At 43.1% G+C, this 20,394-nt stretch overlaps 1 protein-coding gene across 1 annotated transcript in view; it reads left to right on the top strand.

Moving 5' to 3' along the window:
- LOC124622835 overlaps nucleotides 1-20,394 on the top strand; it is a 119,019-nt gene that overhangs the window by 42,934 nt on the left and 55,691 nt on the right. The gene's annotated exons all lie outside the window — the stretch shown is intronic.

Consider the following 20,394-nt stretch of genomic DNA (forward strand, 5'->3'; position numbering starts at 1 on the left):
CAGACGAATGGAAAAACTGGTAGAAGCTGACCTCGGGGAAGATCAGTTTCGATTCCGTAGAAATACTGGAACACGTGAGGCAATACTGACCCTACGACTTAACTTAGAAGAAAGATTAAGGAAAGGCAAACCTACGTTTCTAGCATTTGTAGACTTAGAGAAAGCTTTTGACAATGTTGACTGGAATACTCCCTTTCAAATTCTAAAGGTGGCAGGGGTACAATACAGGGAGCAAAAGGCTATTTACAATTTGTACAAAAACCAGATGGCAGATATAAGAGTCGAGGGACATGAAAGGGAAGCAGTGGTTGGGAAGGGAGTAAGACAGGGTTTTAGCCTCTCCCCGATGTTATTCAATCTGTATATTGAGCAAGCAGTAAAGGAAACAAAAGAAAAATTCGGAGTAGGTATTAAAATCCATGGAGAAGAAATAAAAACTTTGCGGTTCACCGATGACATTGTAATTCTATCAGAGACAGCAAAGGACTTGGAAGAGCAGTTGAACGGAATAGACAGAGTCTTGAAAGGAGGATATAAGATTAACATCAACAAAAGCAAAACGAGGATATTGGAATGTAGTCGAATTAAATCGGGTGATGCAGAGGGAATTAGATTAGGAAATGAGACACTTAAAGTAGTAAAGGTGATGGTCGAAGTAGAGAGGATATAAAATGTAGACTGGCAATGGCAAGGAAAGCGTTTCTGAAGAAGAGAAATTTGTTTGCATCGAGTGTAGATTTAAGTGTCAGGAAGTCATTTCTGAAAGTATTTGTATGGAAGTGAAACATGGACGATAAATAGTTTGGACAAGAAGAGAATAGAAGCTTTTGAAATGTGGTGCTACAGAAGAATGCTGAAGATTAGATGGGTAGATCACATAACTAATGAAGAAGTATTGAATAGGATTGGGGAGAAGAGAAGTTTATGGCACAACTTGACCAGAAGAAGGGATTGGTTGGTAGGACATGTTCTGAGGCATCAAGGGATCACCAATTTAGTATTGGAGGGCAGCGTAGAGGGTAAAAATCGTAGAGGGAGACCAAGAGATGAATACACTAAGCAGATTGAGAAGGATGTAGGTTGCAGTAGGTACTGGGAGATGAAGAAGCTTGCACAGGATAAAGTAGCATGGAGAACTGCATCAAACCAGTCTCAGGACTGAAGACCACAACAACAACAACAACGGGGAAGGATGTCGGCCGTGCCCTCTCAGAGGAACCATCCCGGCATTTGCCTGGAGCGATTTAGGGAAATCACTAAACAGTGATAGGACGCAGTCTACCATGTTCACGCCGACACCCAGAACACACACTGCGTTTATACAAGGGCCTACTGTGAAATACCTCTTGCTGACTACGGACCAATTTTTCATATGGCGTAGGCATGTGGTAGAGGGTGAAGGCAAGTGCCAGGCTACACGCGCTTTACCCCGTGCTAAATGGACACAGCAGCCCAGCAGCCACCGTAGGGGTGAGGGTGTACGAGTAGCCTGGCACGTCCCATCCCAGAGCAAGACTGTTACGCTGCGAAATCACCCCTCATGAAGTTGAAGACAATACAGTAGAGGGACGTATGACGGGCATTACATGTCCATCACCGATTCCCGAAGGCAAATATAGACGCTGCCGTCAATGTAGAGAAGTTAAATGTCTCATTCAGAACCCTCGTCACAGCTTCTTAACTCCGAACTGTGTGATTTAAGTAAGACCCTCGGAAACTAGAACCGCAAATATTTGTAAATAAAAACATCAAAATCCCTAAACTCCGATTGAGGGTGGGACATCAATAACAAAGCTCATAAGCACCAGAAACATCACCAAAGAAAGGACGTACAAAAACTCCACAGTAATGTGAAGACAACAGACCTCCCCATGATCTGCCTTAGCGAAAAAAGCACCAAGGTACTCCTGTTCTACTAGTATGAGTAGATGATGAACCTGACATTTCACCTGAGGGTGACAAGTAGGAAAGTCGTCGAAACGTTGCGACAACTCGACTTGGCTGACAACCAGAGAAGGCTACACCCATCCTGCATGTGTCTTCATATCTTTTCTTTTTGTATCTGAGGAAGGTGTTCATTGTTTTCATTTTCTTGCAGGCCACAAAACCCCTGAAGCTCCTGACATGTAATCTCATGCTACTATGGTATAATCTCGAATCTCTGCTTCTTCTGATATATTTTGCACATCTTTATATGAGGTTTTAGTTTAACTATCTTTAATTTACTGCCCGCCAGTGTGGCCGGGCGGTTCTAGGCGCTACAGTATGGAACCGCACGACTGCTACGGTCGTAGGTTCGAATCCTGCCTCGGGCATGGATGTGTGTGTTGTCCTTAGGTTAGTTAGGTTTAAGTAGTTCTAAGTTCTAGGGGACTGATGACCTCAGATGTTAAGTCCCATAGAGCTCAGAGCCATTTGAACAATTTTTTTTTTAATTTACTTATTATTTTCTAAGAATTAGCTACTCCCAATAAATTTCCACTACGAGCGGTAGTTATAATGTCAATATTATCACTTCGACATAACACAGAGGTACGTAATGATTTTTTTATATGCATATAGGTATCCTTGACCTTGATCCAGAGTAGTCTGATGTAATAACTTAATTTCGTACTGAAGCTCTGCTGAGCTAAATACTTCGGGTTTAAACACGAGACAACGCTCTCGTCTCTGCTTTGCGGCTTTAACGTAAAGATGTCCATGTGTACTACAGCATCAACTCTCCGTCTTAATGCATAAGTGCGTTTTAGTGTAATGAAACGGCTTCATTACTTTGCAGCAAGAATACGGGTTAAGGAAAACAGGACGATGTGTGTGTCTGGGTCTCGACAGCAGAGGAGTATTGTAGCAAACAACGCCGGAGCAAACTGGAGGAAAACGACACGGCGATAAGGGGGTCAAGCTGTAAAGCTCATTGCTTTATTGCAGGCGGGTATATAATGAAAGATCTGGCCATCTCCAGTCTTGTACGGCGATGGTCTCCGCTCTCGTTTAGTGTATACAGCTGTTTACGACGTATTAAAATCTCTAGTGGTGCACTAAAGCACACAGAGGACGCTCTCCGCCATTTCTCTGTGAGACCGGTGCTGCGTGTTCCACTGCGCCAGAGAGCAATAGCAGACCGAGACTCTCCCAGGAGAGTTGGCCTAAGGGGGGCAAAGATAAATAATTTCAAGCTTCTGTTTAAAGCTGGCGCGAGAGGATATGAAAAAGTGGGGCACACAGGAGGAGCAGGAGGAGAAGGAAGAGGAGGACAAGAAGCGGAGGGAAGGTGGTATGGAGGAGGGGCTGCGCTTCTGGAGGTGGAGGGGTTTCGCCTTCGGTCGGACGTTCTCGCACAGCTGTAGACGCGTGAGCCTCGCAGAAAGTGCGCCGTGTAAGGGGGAGCTTACTGCCCGGCGAAGTCCACGCCTGGCCCTCGGCCAGCCCTGATTCGACCCCCCCTCTGCTGTCTAGCCGGCTTCGCCCGTTCTCGTACCGACAGCCCTCGCCTCGGATTACTTAACCATGAGACATCGGGGTCGAACGCCAACTACAGGCTGGCAGTCTCATATCGAATGTTGCCTCTATTCTGTGTATTCTGTTTTCATGTTCTGCACAGTGGTTATTTATCTCGCAGTGGAACGATGAAATTCGAGAGGTACAACGTTGTAATTCGAAGCAGGTCGTATTGTTCGTCCTACTGAATGAAGCGAGGTTTCCCTCTGAGGGAGTTGCGAACTCCCAACTCGTTTACACTGTTATAGTTTAATTGCACAAGTAATATTTTGTCTGACGAAGACACTACGTTATACGTAGTCCATTGACCATACTTACAGTATAATGCAGGTGTTGACATACAGATGCCAACTCATTGAAAATAGAAAACCAACGTTCCGCAATAGCTATATTTATTTAAGTACACTACCGGCCATTAAAATTGTTGCACCACGAAGATGTCGTGTTACAGACGCGAAATTTAACCGACAGGTAGAAGATGCTGTGAAATGTAAATGATAAGCTTTTCAGAGCATTTACACAAGGCTGGCGTCGGTGGCGACACCTACATCGTCCTGACATGACGAAAGTTTCCAACCGATTTCTCATACACAAACAGCCGTTGACCAGCGTTGCCTGGTGACACGTTGTTGTGATGCCTCGTGTAAGGAGGAGAAATGCGTACCATCACGTTTCCGACTTTGATTCGGAATGTAGCCTATCGCGATTGCGGTTCATCGTATCGCGACATTGCTGCTCACGTTGGTCGAGATCCAGTCACTGTTAGCAGAATATGGAATCGGTGGGTTCAGGAGGGTACTACGGAATGCCGTGCTGGATCCCAACGGCCTCGTATCACTAGCAGTCGAGATGACAGGCATCTTATCCTCATGGCTGTAGCGGATTGTGCAGCCACGTCTCGATCCCTGGGTCAACAGATGGGGGGACGTTGGCAAGACAACAACCATCTGCTCGAACAGTTCGACGACGTTTGCAGCAGCACGGTCTATCAGCTCGGAGACCATGGCTGCGGTTACCCGTGACGCTGCATCACAGACAGGAGCGCCTGCGATGGTGTACTCAACGACGAACCTGAGTGCACGAATGGCAAAACGTCATTTTTTCGGATGAATCCTGGTTTTGTTTACCTCATCATGATGGTCGCATCCGTGTTTGGCGACATCGCGGTGAACGCACATTGGAAGCGTGTGTTCGTCATCGCCACACTGGCGTATCACCCGGCGTGATGGTATGAGGTGCCATTGGTTACACGTCTCGGTCACCTCTTGTTCGCATTGAGGGCACTTCGAACAGTGGACATTACATTTCTGATGTGTTAAGACCCGTGGATCTACTCTTGATTCGATCCTTGCGAAACCCTACATTTCAGCAGGATAATGCACGACCGCATGTTGCAGGTCCTGTACGGGCCTTTCTGGATACAGAAAATGTTCGACTCCTGCCCTGGCCAGTACATTCTCCAGATCTCTCACCAACTGAAAACGCCTGGTCAATGGTGGCCGAACAACTGGCTCGTCACAATACGCCAGTCACTACTCTTGATGAACTGTGCTATCGTGTTGAAGCTGCATGGGCAGCTGTATCTGTACACGCTATCCAAGCTCTGTTTGACTCAATGACCAGGCGTATCAAGGCTGTTGTTACGGTCAGAGGTGGGTGTTCTGGGTACTGATTTCTCAGGATCTATGCACCCAAATTGCATGAAAATGATATCACATGTCAGTTCTAGTATAGTATATTTGTCCAATGAATACCCGTTTATCATCTTGATTTCTTCTTGGTGTAGTAATTTTAATGCCCAATAGTGTAGGTTAGCGTCTCAGATAGTGGGATTCGCAACTTATAATTCGAATCTTCTCGTGTACCTCTGTGCAGAATTGTTTATATATCAATACTTTAATAGTTACCTGAGATATTTTCAAGGGATTAAGTGCCTTGTTTTACATAAGGAAGGAAATATTACTCGTCTGATTAGGAAATTAAGTGTGGATCACATATACCCCACAAGGATGAGCCCAATCATGCATAACGAATAACATTTGTAATTTCACACCAAAAGATGTTTATTTACAATGCTATGTCATATGGTATAGGGAGCCGTGACAGAGTACCTTTCAGTAACTGTTGGTGTCGTTAGGCAAAGTGCTCAGCGTTCTTCACTTGCTAAAACCATCAACAGTGATTAATGCCCAGTCTATAAAGGCAAAGGAATAGAATTAGGAATCACAAACTGTTCCGAGACTAAAAACCAACGAAAAGGTAACTAAAATAAAGAGATGAGGACAGTGACATGTAACATGGAACAACTGACATAAACGGGACTGACCTGTGTCAAAATCACGATGAACTGTGTGGCACTTGAACAACCAAAATAGGTTCCTGTGGGGCTGCGTCAAGCAACGGACGATGCCGCTCGTAAATGGTATCCAGGAAAATATTGGGCCCTTGAGCGAATGAAGAATGAAAATAAAATTAAGGTGCAAACTAATAAAATTAATGTATAAAACACACTGAATAAAATTATTTTAATACGTTTTGGAGGCAACCAATGAACGAAGGGAAGAAGATTACGCTGAAGGTCAAAGATACTGGTAGCCGATATGCTTAATTGTATTTTTTACCAAAACAATAGTAATCGTAGCGGCTGACAACACACGCTAAAGGTGTCTAGCGTGTTGCCGGAGCGTGTGCTGTGTCTGTTGTCCGGGTGGTGAGATGCTTCATGAAATCGAACTAATGCGAGCGACGCACAAGATAAGATAACATGCTGCTAGTGCTCTGCTCAGGAATTCCGGTGGCCACACGAACTATTAAACATGGCTATCTGTATCACGTAAGGAAGACCTTTATTTACTTATTTATTTTTTGTTCCCCGGAGCTAATAGCTTAGTTGCTAGAGTCGCTGCCTCTAGATTGCGGACTCCCGAGATAGATTCCCAGCGCAGTCGAAAATTTTCGTCGCTCGGGAACTGATTTTTTGTGTTGTTCTGTTTCATCTCACCTTCATCACAAACACGCGCAAGTCGCCGAAGTGACGTCAAATAGAAAGACTGGCACCTGGCTGGATCGCCGTGCTAATGATTCAGTACGATCTCTTCATCATTTCACAGAAAATGTTTTACATGTTTACATTAGTGGCCGTCATCAGGACCGTTCAAAGCAGTAGTATATGGTCACCAAGTAACGCTTTGTCAGGCCTGTCTAAATAGTATCGTCTGTGCAGATTCTTTCCCCATAACGATTAGTCTGTTTACCGGCCACTACAGGTGAGGTACCTGACGGACATTAACGCGCTTACAGGCAGATACAATTCCCTTCACGGAAGAAATATTTGTCTGCAGCATTCTGCTTTCTTCGATTTCAGTTCTTCAGTTGTTTGAACCCGAAAGTATTAAGGTATGTCCATTTTCTTTCAGTTTTCTTCTGCGGTTTTTAGAGCCCCAGTATTCAGAAATGTATCGAGGTGCTCAGTTTTTACGTATTCGGTCAAAACCAAATTGACTGAGATGTTCATACAATGCGTGGATTTATCGCTGCGCGTCCTACTTTTGCAAATAGAAATCTCGAGAATATCAGCATAGGCTAAGGTCCAAGGTATGTTCTCCAGGGAGTGTGCAAGAGCAAGCTCAGTAAGAAAGGTGAGATCTATAATCACTGGTGCACATCAACTGTTACCAAAAAGGAACTCATTAGACTAGCAGGAATACACACACAGCTTTTCATGTTTCTGTCGTTCCCTTATGGTGTTCTGAGCTACTCAGTACTGTCGATGTTTCACAGTGACATACAGTGGAGATGGCATCAGCTTTGCAGATGATACAACGAAACAAAAATAGTCTTCGAATAGATTGATGATGGTGCTGATGCGGTAACCGTAGGTTGTCTCATATATCTTCATTACATGTGGAAGGACATGAATTAAAATTAAATTGCTGTTACCGAAGAAAACTTTCATTGACAGAGAAGTCCTGTTGATATTTAACGTTGTTGGATTCAGGAAGAAGTTCAAGAAACTTCACGTTTCACGTAATGTGATAATCGGTCATGGAGTAAGGGAGAAGCGTATAAGAATAAATAACACGTATTTTAAATGCAGTGAATAGAAAAACAAGAGAATAAACTGAAATACTTGTAAAACTTTGAGATTAACAGCTGCTAGAAAGGATAGACGAGGGAAGAAGCCTGTGTCAGAGTTTTATCGCAACACGGGCACCGATTACCGACATGTTGGTTACAGCTTACAGGTGTAATTAACAAAGCGCCTGATGAAGCAGTAAACTTGGAACGCTACAGGGGCGCACAAAGATTCATATCTGCCAAATAAATTGTTGAGAATATTGAGGTTAGTACCTACAAAGACATGAAAGGGCCAGTACAAGATAGGAATAAATGGAGAACGAAACCAATCCTATTGGTGGAAGAATGCCCCACCCAAAATGGTTCAAATGGCTCTGAGCACTATGGGACTTAACATCTATGGTCATCAGTCCCCTAGAACTTAGAAGTACTTAAATCTAACTAACTTATGGACACCACACAACACCCGGCCATCACGAGGCAGAGAAAATCCCTGACCCCGCCGGGAATCCACCCGGGAACCCGGGCGTGGGAAGCGAGAACGCTACCGCACGACCACGAGATGCGGGCAATGCCCCACCCCCTGAAAGAAAAGATTATTATTATTATTATTCTGTATTACTATTATTTCTGAAGAAAGAATGCAGAGGAATGAACAACAACTTATGGATATTTCACCTCAGGTGATTCCAAAACTCACCGATCTGCTTCCAGTCAGGCACACAATATTTGGTCGGGCTTTACCGTGCGTAAATAGGTACATAATATTTGTGTTTTAGAGTGTACACATACGAATAAACAGACTAGAGAGTAAGTGGACCAACAAATAGAAGAAGACGTAAATACCTGTTAACCATCCGCTGGACGTCATGGGCTTCTTCTTACAAACAAGACGCCAAACATCTCCAAAATATTTCTAGAATTTCAGTACATAGATAACATACCTCCGTTGTATCAAGTACAGGTAATACTTCGAATCTTAGCGGTGGAAAGTATTTTGTCACTGTTCAGAGTTTAAAGTCATATTCCAACCACGCTTTAAGAGCACAAATCGCAGGCAGATCCAAACTCTTGTTAATAGCAACATGGTTCAAATGGCTCTGAGCACTATGGGACTTAACATCTGAGGTCATAAGTGCCCTAGAACTTAGAACTACTTAAACCTAACTAACCTAAGGACATCACACACATCCATGCCCGAGGGAGGACGAACCTGCGACCGTAGCGGTCGCGCGGTTCCAGACTGAAGCGCCTAGAACCGCTCGGCCACCCAGCCGGTAATATCAACATGACTCTTCGCACTTCTCTTTGTACACTCCATTACGTAACTTACGTGTTAAATGTTCTAAACGTGGCCTGTGCATCAACTGTAGAAATTTCTGAATGCTAAAAGCTGGTTGTGGAGCCCACATATTCTAATACCCAAGATATTAAATGCGCCAATAATCATTACTGAAGGTCACAGAAGATATATTTTAAAAATGAGAAGGAACTGAAATCATAACAGGTAAAGATTATCCCTAATCACAGAAAACATGAAATTTATCCTTCAGCTCGAACAAATCTAACTCTCCGGTACTTGAGAGCAAATTTCAATTACATGGGAATGAGGTATAATCATGAATGTATATCAAGTGGCCACATGGTTTCTCGACGCTGCGGATCAGTGCGACGACATTCAATATAGAGAATTTCACAATAAAAGTGAAATGATATTGTCAAAGAACTTCTATATGTGGCTTAATACAAAAAGGCTACATTTTGATATCTCTCTTCATGCACCACATATGTGCTTCCTAAATTTAAAAAAAACCAAAAGAAAAAAGAAAAAAAACGTGTGTGCGAGAGAGAGACAAAGTTGAAAGGAAAACGTAACAAAGACGCACAAGAGTAACGTAATCAGTAACTAGCATATTAAAAGAAGTAGAAGGAGAAATTGGTTTGCACCCAAAATTTCCTGAAGCACAGCAAGTACAATTCCAAGCCTTGTCACAAAAGACTGTCACTTTCAAATACAAATAATTTATTATCAATTGGCGCACGTTGGTAAGAGGACAATATTTAAAACGAATTCGCAAACAGTCAAGGTAAATAGATGACTGATCGCACAACAATGGTGTTCTGCCGGTACTTTATACACTGGGTAACTGACCCCGAAATACTGCCTCAAGCTGCGTCTGGTGATAAACTATAAGCTAACCTTAAATATGAGTGGTTTCCTACCGGACAACGATTTTGTACATCCACAGTCGAGTGTCATTTTACTCGAGATGCTTCCGAGAGTGAAAGAGAGATAGACTGAAAGAGTATTTTTACTACCTTAAGTCGAGTTATGAAAATAATTAAACGAACTCCTCCACCGAGAATGCCAGTCTCTAAACTGTTACCGCCGCATAACTACACTGTTGCTGCTGTTGTGTTTCATGCAGCTCCCTACGCTAGTTTGTCCCGCGCAAACCCCCTCGGATATGCATAACCGCTGCAACATAAACCCACCTGAACCTGTTTACAATAGTCATGCATAGATTCCCCTCTATACGTAGGTTTCACCCCTCCACACATACACACTTCCCTCGCATACACACTTCCCTCCTGCATTACAAATTTCTTGATGGCTTAAGAAGTGGCCTTCAAAACGATCCTTTCCTATAGACAAGCTGTACCATGAATTCCTTCTCTCCTCAGTCCGTTTAATCATCTTTTATTTTGTTACCTGATCTACCAATTCTAATCAGCAATCTTCTGTAGCAACACATTTCAAAAGCTTCTATTCTTTTCTTCTGAAATATCATCCACGTTTGACATCCGTAAAGCTACAGTCCAGAGAAATAACTTCAGGAAAGAGTTCCTCAATTTAAAAATTTGTATGGTATAGAAATTTATTTTTTACTGCGGCAAGATTCATGGTTCGTGTGGGGATAACTGCGCTGTCAAAGTCATTTGAGAGTGGAGTTCACTTCACGATCACCGACTTCATTCAACAGATCGTTCATTATCTTTGTTTGTCAATGATGATTCAAAGGCCATATTTTTTTAACTACTAGTAGTTGGTGTCGCTGCTAAAATTTGGGTCAGATAAAATCATCGTGTCCTTTTCAGAAATATTAAAAAATAAATGTTGGATCTACTACACATTCTCTCCAAGAGAAAGACCTGAAGTCATAGGGACAAATGCAAGCATAATCTACAACGTTTAAGAGAAGTATCTGAAATATTTGGCTGTCAGCAGTGTGTACAAATCCTACATATACCAAAAGTTCATGTTCCCCATAGTTTCCGGTCTTTCCGTCTGTGTCTCAGCGACATAAAGGGGCTCCAAAAATTACGATGTCGGGTGAGAATGAAAATCACATACTTCATATGTCATTAAACGAGAACGAAATACGCCAGAAATATCCAGTATGACATATCTACCGTCATCAAAGTGAAATGGTAAAATGAGGAACACATATTTTGCTTTTAGGTAAACACATGAGAGTGTGTAGGTGAAGAAAAATTTTCAGCGAGAGAAGGATATAGTGATGGAGTATATAAGACTCGCAATTCGTGAACCTGCAATGAAATTCCTCAGATATTAAAAAAAAAGAAATACTATCGAATACTAACAAAAAACAGTCATCGAAAACGCTTTGAACGTTGACTATCATGTTGTGTTTACTTCTGTCAATTATTTTCCGATGCAGACCTATAGCCGACGTGTAGCGATGTTTACCTCGTAATATCTAATATCTTTCAAAAGGTAGCTGTTTTCCATCCTCATAAGGAAGTATTTTTTTAATGGGACGTTATACCCTGACATTTCATCCGTCCGGAATGCGATAATCAACGTCTTCAACAATTTTAAATGAATCCATGCTGTCATTTAGCTTGTAAAGTGTACGGAGTAGAAAACGGTTAATGTTCGGTTTGCTCTGTGGGCCTTGAAAATGATGAATCGTGCGTACCCTTTTCTCAAACGAAACAGAAGTCGCAGAGACTGTTTTCTAGTTTCGTATTTGCTCTTCAGAGGATTTGATTGAAGTTTAGCCAAAAGACCATTGTTCGAAGTGGAGAGCATCGACAACGAGGTCATTCAAATGAGACAAAAACCTCGGATTAATGGAGGGAGGGGAAAGAAATTGACTGCATGCTTTCAAAGAAATCATCTCTTGATTAATCAGGGGATCTAAAATCGACATTTGCTGTTGCAGATTGGAAACATATTTGTCCCAAATTCATGGCCAATCTTTTACCCAAAATGAGGCATGTCGAAATTAATTACATCCAGTTGTCTTCAAATTATCCATCTTGCAGCAACATGAAAGAGATTTGCGATGTACACTACAGCCTTGATTATTTCAAAGAATGACATAATCTCTTCCAGGCTGTTTAGTTAAAACAAGTACTTTATTTTGCAGTTTCTCAGTCTGGCTCAATCTTTTTGTTCCCAGTGCGCACACATGGCTGGTGTATGGAAGGATGAGAGGCCAAGAAAATATTTATTACAAAAAAATACCAGAAGTTAAATGCTCTTATCAGAGCACAAAAAATGAAAATATGTTCTTGTTTATTTAAAATACTCTGACTCAATAGTGGGCTACCAGCTAACACATTCTACCCTCCCCATCACCTTTAAAAATTTTCCCAAATTTTTTGACATGCAAATATATCTGCGTTTTATTTTAGCATGCGTCTCACCTCAGATTCCCACAACATCCCCTAAGTGTAACTTACTCACACTGCGAGTCCATCGCACTGTCGCTCATAACCATCCACTCCCAGTTGCCCTTTGTCACACACTCATTTAACTCAACACATAGTTATTACCTTTCTGTGAGACACAGTTACAGTACTCTTCGTTCTGTCCTAATACAACAGTGTCCTCTCAGTGTCACTGTCTTCCTATTGCTCTCTCTTAGTTAATATCACTTTCCTTCCTTCCTACTGCTGTTGTCTCTTCCCCCTGTCTCTATGTCTCTCTTCCATGTTGTCATTGTCATGTACTCTATCTCTCATTATCACTGGCTCTCACCCATTTTCACTTTCTCTATCTCTTTATTCGTGCCTCCTGATATTGTCTCCTTCAGTCTTTTCCAAATATTGCTTGTCACTGTCAGCTATGTTCCTCTACCCCTGTGACCTCTTTTTCTCTCACACTGCCATTGTCTCCTTCGCTTTTTCTATACTACTTGCTAGAATCTTCCAGTATTTCTTACTTTTCTGTCTCTTTGCCACTTCCATGGTCTTCTTCTTTCTCAGCGTATAAAAACGCGAATATGTCTGCATAGAAAAATTTCAGGGAAAAATTTTAAAGGTACTGAGGAAAATTCGCATTATTTGTGGCTTGGTTAGAGCACTTTTCAATTGTTTCCCTTATTTTTACTGATGCAGCATGGCATGTAATTCACATCAAAAAATTGTATTGGTCCGTAAAATTAGGTACGCAAAAACGCAAAACTAATTTTACACTTCAGTGCAGATTTTACGTGCCAAAAAATTTGCGTGTGTTTGAGCACTACTAAATGGTGCTACCACTGATAACGGAGACACTTCATAGCATATTTTTTCGTGCTATATTACCTTATAAACTACGTTTTCGCCTCACAACGTATATTACTTGCGTAGTTTACGTGTGCAAGCAGGGTAAATTTGAGCCTCTGTATCTGAAAAATGTATAAACGTAGGAAGTCAGTTTTCTAAGTTGTCTGAGATTAGATTTTAGAAATACATCGTTAAAATTACAGCCATTTCCTTTGCATGGCCTCCTCGGAATCCACGGCTCGATCTTGGTACCGAGAAACCAAGTTTTTGGCTGTTTCTCGACAACGGATAAAGATTTATGAAAACGAGGAGATGACCCTTCTAGATAATTGTCTACAGAATGTAAAATTAAAGTTACTGCAACTTTTTGCTCTTATTTTTATTTAGTCTTTGCCTCATACCATATTTTTCGTGTAGAAGTAGAGTAACTTTAAATCTCTGTATCCTGGGAACGGATAAAGACACTAAAAATTTTGTCAATATTCTTCAGGATCGAAATCTGATGAATACATACAAAAATTTCAGCCCACTTCTGTGCGTAGCCATCATGGAATTCTCGGATTGGTTTTGGTACGCTGGCGATGGCGAAAATATGGTAAAGAAATCCTTTTTGTGTAGCCGCTAATGAACTAATGGTAAATGTAAGTGCCGTGTGACTAGGGCCTCCCGTCGGGTATACTGTTCGCCGGGTGCAAGTCTTCGATTTGAAGCCACTTTGGCGACTTGTGCGTCGATAGGGATGAAATGACCTTGAGGACAACACAACACCCAGTCCCTGAACGGAGAAAATCTCCGACCCAGCGGGGTATCGAACCTGGGCCCACAGGATTGACATTCTGTCGCGCTGATCAGTCAGCTACTGGGGCCGGACATGAACTAATAGTGCCTCCATAAGTCCCATCAGGCTCACGGCAGACCAGATCAAATGCAAAAAGAGCGAATCGATTTGTTCCTTCTGCTTAAGCAGAAGGAAGTGAGTAATATTCATAACTGGGCCATATACTGTAAGGTAGTGACACTAAGACGATCCTTCTGTAGGGTATGCAAATGGTCCCTAGCCCAAGGATTATCAAAAATGCTTGGCTCTACCTTTTTTTTCATCATCAACAGAACCCGTGGTATGAGCACCACAAAATCCCGTTTTTATATGCATGTTTGTGTAACATACTAGGTTCACATACTGTCGCTTGCATTGGCCTACCGTTTATTTTATTTCTTGAAACCTGTACTCAATAAAATGAGTAATACCACACATTCTAAATGCCGAGAGGCTTAGCAATAAATATAAGTAATTAAACTAGTACAAAGCGAACGCTTAAAAGAATTTCTAACAACTGATCTAGCGCATACAGTCTTGTCTTTTGCAAATGCACTAGTCACTGGCTCTGGGACATCAAACAGCCGAAAGCAAGTGTTTGAAGTGGTATCTCAGTAAATTAATGTCTTCGGTAGTAGCTGGCGGCGCAGTGAAGGAAGATGCCAACAGGTAGTTCATTCGACTCATTCGATGCATGGTGACAATATTATTTCTCTTTTCCTTACGCGGTCTGTTTGAAATACGCGTTTAGGTGCTGAATGCTTGAGCAAGCCTGTTCCATTACGTGCTACTTTCTATGTGTATGTGGGGGAGAGGGCGAAGGGAACGAGGGGGCGAAAGGCTGTTTGCTTAGGGACGATTGAGACAGGCCCGTACACCCACATATTCGCTTGAGCCCAGATAGTGTGCCACTGACAGTCCCGTCCATGCGCACTTAGCCCACCACCTTTCTCGGCTATAAGCCATTGATATTTACGAGTCGTAAAATTTCACTACGAATGTGAGCACATATAGCAAATAGTAATTGTTACCATGTGGACCTCAGTGATTTATGTAGTATCCTCAATACAACACAGACGCGAACCACTAGCCCCTTGTAGACATATGCTGTCCGACCAAAAGTATCCGAATGCCCCTATGTAAAGCGGAACTGGCCAGCAGATGGTACGAGTGACGGACCCGCAAGTGTAGCCGTAGGAGAGGGTATTGCATTCTCACTAGAGAAATTGTGACAGAAGAACAAATGGGTCAGCTCAATGACTTCGAACGTGGCCTAGTCACTGCATGTCATTGGAGTCACAACTCCGTAAGGGACATTTCAGTCCTTCTAAAACTGCCAGGGTTGACTGTTAGCGATGTGACTGTATAGTGGGAATGCGAAGAAACAATCGAAGCTAAACCAAGATCAACCAGGCCTTATGTAGTGACAGACATGGATCGTCGATGGACGTAGCTATATAAAATTGCAGTAAATCAGCGGAAGGAATCACTCGTGAGTTCCAAAGTGCTACCAGCAGCCCATCAACCCAGTCTCTGTGCGTATAGAATTAAAAAGTATGCGATTCAATGGTGGATCAGCTCCTTATAAGCCACATGATTCTTTGGTCTGTTCTAAGCGACGCTTGAGGTTGTGTAAAGAGGGACGTCATTGACAGGTGATATTGGAAAAAAGTGTTTTGGTAGGATGAATCATGGTAGTCTGTGTGGTAACCAGATGGAATAGTTTGGTTTCGACTAATTCCTCAAGAAAGTTACCTGCCGTAGGGTGTAGTGCCAAAAGTCATATGCTGAGGAGGCGGTGTTGAGAGTAAGGGGGTGTTTTAGTTGACGGTCTACTCATTGCACTTAAGAAAACGCAAAGTGCGGAATGGCATGAATACATTTTACAGTATTGTCGACTGCTTTACAGTAGAGGTAAATTTTCGGAGACGACGACTGATTGTCTCAGTATATCGATGTGAGCCCGCCCGGCTAGCCGCGCGATCTAACGCGCTGCTTCCCGAGCGGGAAGGCATACCGATCCCCGGCGGATATGTGTCGAGGTCCGGCGTGCCGGCCATCCTGTGGATGGTCTTTAGGCGGTTTTCCATCTGCCTTGGTGAGTGCAGGCTGGTTCCCCCTATTCCGCCTCAGTTGCACTATTTCGGCGATTGCTGCACAAACACTGTCTCCACGTACGAGTACACCGTAATTACTGTACCACGCAAACATTTGGGGTTACACTCATCTGGTGTGAGATGTCACAGGTGGGAGGTGGGAGGGAAAAGGGGGGGGGGGGGGACACTGGGAGCCGAACCGCACAGTAACCCTGGGTTCGGTATGGAGAGCCTTGGGGGGCGTGGTGGACTGCTGTGGCCTGTTGTAGGGTTGGGAACCAATGAGGGCTACGGCGGGACAAAGCCTCTCCACTGTTTCTAGGTGTCGTGTCCAATACACAATGCACACACTATGTCGATGTGCCCTTTCATAATGCAGCAACTGTGAGGCAGTGATTTTGCTCATTAATATTACAGAAATGGCCTGCCCTTTCCAGAGTCCTGAGGTACAGCTAGTGGAACAGCTTTGAAGGAATTAGAAAGTCGTCTCAGATCCAGATCTCAGCGTCCAATATCACTAACTTCTTTGGTTTCGATTCGTGAGAAAGAATGGGCTGACATTCCTCTACAGACATTAAGCTACCTCACTGAAAGTGTCCCCAGCAGAGGTAACGCAGTCATAAAAGTGATGGGTGGATATGGATAGACACCATGGTCTGACACATTCCTCCACAAACATTAAGCTACGTCGCTGAAACTGTACCCAGCAGAGGTCAAGCAGTCATAAAAGTGATGGATAGATTGACACCATATTTGCGTCCAGTAACAAATGTCCGGGTATTTTGACCAGACAGTATTCTCGAGAAGTGTGACAAGTCGCTGTACTGCACAGCCATCATTTAACACCAATGCATGACGCGACATCAGCAGCTTGATTTCTTCAACGGCCTAATACCGAGGAGTTTAAAGGAACAGCAGCTAGACAAGATGTAGTCGTCTCCTTAACTCCACTGCTTGAACGTAATTTTTCGAGACTTCGTATTTTACCTTGACAAAAACGCAGAATGTAATTAAAGCATGAGATTTTTGGCAACTCAGACCATAAACGTAGAGCTATTTGCGGATAGAAAAAAAGTCCATCTTAATTTTAGTTCTGCTCTGCTCGAGTCGTGCTGTCCCCTTTACCCTTTTGGTTGTCACTGAGAACTGACAGATTACGTTAAGTTGGTAATTTGTTGCCGCGGAGCTGGGCCCTTCTCGTTCTCCTGGGAACTCTCCCGTCCTCCCGTCTTATTATGTACTCGTCTCGCGGCTGGCGCGCCGCCTCCAGGCTGTCCCATCTTGAAAGATCGTCGGCAGGCATTTAAGGACTCTTATCCTCCGGGCAAGTATGCTCCGCTGGTACACACATAAAAAACGCTGATATCATCAGCTCCGTCTCCAGATTCATCCGACCAGCAAACAGCTCGCGCTCACCGCATTACGTGGCCTCAAAAATGGACCTTGACGAAGACAGATGGTCGTGTTTTCACGTGTCTGAAGTTAGGGGTAAACATCGTTGACGCAGTATTAATATTCTTTCCCTGTACAAGCCTTCCGCAGGATGCAGTATACGTGCCGAAACAATAACACAAAAAATTTTTAAAATTATTACAATTCGAAAAATAACTTTCTGTTTCCAATGGTGGATACATAGTTTTGAAGCGCAGTATGAGTAAACACGTTCTTGTACATACATACGCTCCACATTTCACATACTGTTTTCTAAATGATATTCTGTAAACTGTGAACCTGATACCTTTGTATCTTCTTTGATATAATAACATCTGTGTATTTAGAATGATATTTTCACTCTGCAGTGGAGTGTGCGCTGGTATGAAACTTCCTGGCAGATTAAAACTGTGTGGCGAACCGAGACTCGAACTCAGGAACTTTGCCTTTCGCGGGCAAGTGCTTTACCATCTGAGCTACCCAAGCACGACTCACGCCTCTTCCCCACAGCTTTACTTCCGCCAGTGCCTCGTCTCCTACTTTCCAGACTTCACAGAAGCTCTTCTGCGAAAGTAGGAGACGAGGTACTGCCGGAAGTAAAGCTATGAGGTCGGGGCGTGAGTCTTGCTTGGGTAGCTCAGATGGTAGAGCACTTGCCCGCGAAAGGCAGAGGTACCGAGTTCGAGTCTCTGTCCGGCAGATAGATTTAATATGCCAGGAAGTTTCATTTGTGTATTTTTAGAAATGGAGGATCTTTACATTTCAATTTCCTTTACTAGTTTTGACATCTATTTACAAAATGCATTCTAGAATGAGTATAAGTGCATAAACATCTTTATTCATACTATGCTTCAAAACTATGTATGCACCATTGTAAATAGATAGCTATTTTTAGATTTGTATCAGATTTGTATACTTTTACTCACAAGGTGCCCGCTTTGCAATACGGGGTGTTACAAAAAGGTACCGCCAGAGTTTCAGGAAACATTCCTCACGCACAAAGAAAGAAAATATGTTATGTGGACATGTGTCCGGAAACGCTTACTTTCCATGTTAGAGCTCATTTTATTACTTCTCTTCAAATCACATTAATCATGGAATCGAAACACACAGCAACAGAACGTACCAGCGTGACTTCAAACACTTTGTTACAGGAAATGTTCAAAATGTCCTCCGTTAGCGAGGATACATGCATCCATCCTCCGTCGCATGGACTCTCTGATGCGCTGATGCAGCCCTGGAGAATGGCGTATTGTATCACAGCCGTCCACAATACGAGCACGAAGAGTCTCTACATTTGGTACCGGAGTTGCGTAGACAAGAGCTTTCAAATGCCCCCATAAATGAAAGATAGAGGGTTGTGGTCAGGAAGCGTGGAGGCCATGGAATTGGTCCGCTTCTACCAATCCATCGGTCACCGAATCTGTTGTTGAGAAGCGTACGAACACTTCGACTGAAATGTGCAGGAGCTTCATCGTGCATGAACCACATGTTGTGTCGTACTTGTAAAGGCACATGTTCTAGCAGCACAGGTAGAGTATCCCGTATGAAATCATGATAACGTGCTCCATTGAGCGTAGGTGGAAGAACATGGGACCCAATCAAGACATCACCAACAATGCCTGCCCAAACATTCACAGAAAATCTGTGTTGATGACGTGATTCCACAATAGCGTGCGGATTCTCGTCAGCCCATGAAGCCTCATCCGTAAAGAGAACATTTGCACTGAAACGAGGATTGACACATTGTTGGATGAACCATTCGCAGAAGTGTACCCGGGGAGGCCAATCAGTTGCTGATAGTGCCTGCAAACGCTGTACATTGTACGGAAACAACTGGTTCTCCCGTAGCTCTCTCCATACAGTGACGTGGTCAACGTTACCTTGTACAGCAGCAACTTCACTGACGCTGACATTAGGGTTATCGTCAACTGCACGAAGAATTGCCTCGTCCATTGCAGGTGTCCTCGTCGTTCTAGGTCTTCCCCAGTCGCGAGTCATAGACGGGAATGTTCCGTGCTCCGTAAGACGCCGATCAATTGCTTCGAACGTCTTCCTGTCGGGACACCTTCGTTCTGGAAATCTGTCTCGATACAAACGTACCACTCCACGGCTATTGCCCCGTGCTAATCCATACATCAAATGGGCATCTGCCAACTCCGCATTTGTAACCATTTCACTGGCTGCAAAACCACGTTCGTGATCAACACTAACCTGTTGATGCTACGTACCGGTGTGCTTGATGCTAGTACTGTAGAGCAATGAGTCGCATGTCAACACAAGCACCGAAGTCAACATTACCTTCCTTCAATTGGGCCAACTGGCGGCGAATCGAGGAAGTACAGTACATACTGACGAAACTAAAATGAGCTCTAACATGGAAATTAAGCGTTTCCGGACACATGTCCGCATAACATCTTTTCTTTATTTGTGTGTGAGGAATGTTTCCTGAAAGTTTGGCCGTACCTTTTTGTAACACCTTGTATACTACTGCGATTTTAACAGGACCACAAGTAACCTAAATCTGGAGGAAAAGTGATGTAGACTGTCAAAGTAGATGAAGACAACCCCCAAGTACTCTAAATGCATCGCTCATTGAAATCTAATCACGATTGTCATTGGAGGCAGTCGTTCTTCATTTACCGAAAGTAGTACTGTCACGGAAGAATCGCTGACAGCAATGCATGAAACTAAAATGCAAAAAATGGTTATGAAGCGACTATCCAAAGTACATGGTAGAACATCTGTGATGACACACTAATAAATGTAAATGAAACAAGTTGTAAGACGGTGTAGTTTTTTATTCATTTTAATACGTTGTTTCACGTCGGCGACACTGAAAATATATTTTAGATAATGGTTTTTCCTCTGAGAAAACCGGAACGTGCAGAGAGAGAGAAAACTAGACAGCGAAGAGATACCACCGGAACAAGGAATGGTGCGTCCCAAAAATAG

Source organism: Schistocerca americana, chromosome 7 (genome assembly GCF_021461395.2).
Source record: "Schistocerca americana isolate TAMUIC-IGC-003095 chromosome 7, iqSchAmer2.1, whole genome shotgun sequence".
NCBI classification, from domain to species: domain Eukaryota; kingdom Metazoa; phylum Arthropoda; class Insecta; order Orthoptera; family Acrididae; genus Schistocerca; species Schistocerca americana.